The 2,454-nt window shown below is 51.6% G+C and overlaps 1 long non-coding RNA gene across 1 annotated transcript; it reads left to right on the top strand.

The window, feature by feature from the left end:
* Window positions 1-859: 859 nt before the first annotated feature.
* On the top strand, window positions 860-2,039 carry LOC125517124. The gene is made up of 3 exons (XR_007287421.1): window positions 860-1,609; window positions 1,771-1,852; window positions 1,961-2,039. It is a non-coding gene; the product is annotated as an uncharacterized LOC125517124 (long non-coding RNA).
* Window positions 2,040-2,454: the final 415 nt, after the last annotated feature.

Genomic DNA, 2,454 nt, shown 5'->3' on the forward strand with positions numbered 1-2,454 from the left:
GTCCAATCATGACTCTCCACCAAATATGAGCTCATGTAACTCATCTATGTGAGCCCAGCTCCAAATCTTAGTTTTTGATAAGATTTTCAGTTTGTGAAGCAGCTATATTTTATATTGCTTCATTTAAGCTGAAAATTTTCCAGGGCATTCTTCAATCCATATCAACTCCCCCCACCAAGTTTTAGCTCAACTAGTTAATCCAATTGACCTGTGCAATTTTTCCAAGTTTCTATCCAGAATGAAGCTTTTTGAAGCAAGTGCCACTTTGGTATTTCCAAATGGCATGAAATTCTTAAAGCAGCTTCATATCATCATATAACCCCTCTCTGTCAAATTTCAGCTCATTGAGATCAAGTATGTGAGTGCATCCTCCAAATCCCCAATTCTGGCCAGTATTGCACTTTCTACTGCTACCACCATCTAAACTCATCCTCTTAGTCTAATTTTTGGTGATCAGCATCACCTTAGTATGTGATCATCATCAGACAAACTAGTTACCATGTTACCAAGCTGGTTTAACCACAGAGAGTTACAAACACCTTCTTACTGATTTACTTTTGGAGCTAAGTGCAAATCTCTTCTTTGCCCCTAGACCGATTTATTTCCTCAGTTGGACTAAGGGCGCCAAGGTCCATCCATTGGACATGGTTGGCCACGCCAAAGAGCGCCGCTTGCGCCAGTGCGCGTGGTGATCACGCTGGCGTCATGGCTGCAGGGGTTCTCTGGCTTGTTCCGGCCACTATGCCCGTGCTCGACTACGTCGCCCTGAATTGGTGCCTCGTCGTGGTTCGCCATAAATGAGCCGCTAGCTCCATGCCCGTGCCATGCTCAGCCACTGCCCACCACTATAGCACTGCTCAAGCTTGTTTGTGAGCTCCAGAGCCTTCCCCGCGGCTATTTAAGCGTGCCCCGAGTCCCTCCGCACCTCACCAGCCTCTTCCCAAGCCTCCTCGCCCACCAGAGTCCTCGGCCCTCTCTTCTTTTCGCCGGAGTTCGTCTCGGCCATCGCCGGTCTTCTCGTTTTCGGCGAACCTAGCCCCTCTCCTCTCTTCCAAAGCTGTCCACCGTGTTCCCCTCCTCTCAGAGAGCCTCCCCACCCCACTCGTTTGACACCGGAGTCCCTCTGGACGCGCCTCCCGGCGCTTGGCCGTCGCCGTTGCTCTCGGCCACCACCCCGACCGAGTCCATCCGAGCCTCCTCTCTCCCTCCCGACTCCACCACCGTCCTCCCCGTGCTCCGCTGAGTCGTCCCACCCCCTTGCCCCCTCACCGGAGTGGCTGCAGCGCCGAGCCCCTCCACCACCGGCCACCTCTGTCTCCCCTCGGTACTCCACCGCCCCCACGTCCTCCTCTCCTCCCCGGGGCCGGCCGACCCCCTGAACGGACGCGCCACGCCGGGCCGCAGCCTCCGGTGGCCTCGCCCTGGCCGGGGACGGTCGGAGCCGGCCAGGCCGCCGCCGCTCCCTCCCCTGCTCCTCTCCTCTGTTCAGTGAGAACAGGAGCGAGAGGAGGAAGACGACGTGCGCCCGCGCCTCCCTCCCCTGCCCCTGGGCCCGGCCCGTCAGTGGCCCAGGCGCCCCCGCTGACGTGTCAAGTGTACACGTATTCCGGTCAGTACCGTTTCTTCCTTTGAAAGCGTATTTTCCCTTCCTTTTACTAAGAATACGTTTTCCCCTCTTGAAAGCGTATTCTGTTCTACTGCAGGCTAAAGTACGCTTTCACTATTCTGAAAACGTATTACCCTCAATACGCTTCTGCCTTATCCACTCAGGGACCCGTTGGTGATAAAATTTTCATAGATTGGTCCTTCTTCTTCTACACCTCATAACTCCGCAACCGTAACTCTGATTGAGGTGAAACCAACGCTCACTTCTTCGTCTCGTCGAGCTCTAGATTTTGGTAACATTTTAACTAGGTGTTCTCATAGTGAAAATGACCATTTTGCCCTTGCCTTTAATCAGCCCCCTCCGAGAGAAAACCGTCCGGCGTTTTGCTCCGTGGCTTCACCGCACTTCTTCCTGGAGTCTCCGTCACCCCAGGCAAGCCACAATACCGACTTGCGTGATAGTCATGCAGTGGCCATGGTTTTCAACTTGAATATTTATTAAATGATTGCTTGTTTAAAATATGGTTATCGTTGGTGTGGTAATGCTTCTGGGTTAGTGCTTACTTGCTTGCTTTGTTGTTATGCACCTGGTTATCATGCCCTGCTAGTTGCTAGTATTACTTTCATATTGCCATGCTTGATAGTAGTACATGTGGGGTTGGTCATGTTCTTCAATGCATGATTAACGTCGGTTACCGAGTACTGTTAATATGCGTTGTTCCTTTGCTGTTAGTTGGTTAAGTGTTACTCGGTAATGTTATTGATGAGTTCTTGCATGGTATTTATGGTTGATGCTAGTGGTCATGTTATGCTATGAGTAGTGTTGCACTTGTAATATTTATGCTCGTC

Source organism: Triticum urartu, chromosome 6, assembly GCF_003073215.2.
Source record: "Triticum urartu cultivar G1812 chromosome 6, Tu2.1, whole genome shotgun sequence".
NCBI classification, from domain to species: domain Eukaryota; kingdom Viridiplantae; phylum Streptophyta; class Magnoliopsida; order Poales; family Poaceae; genus Triticum; species Triticum urartu.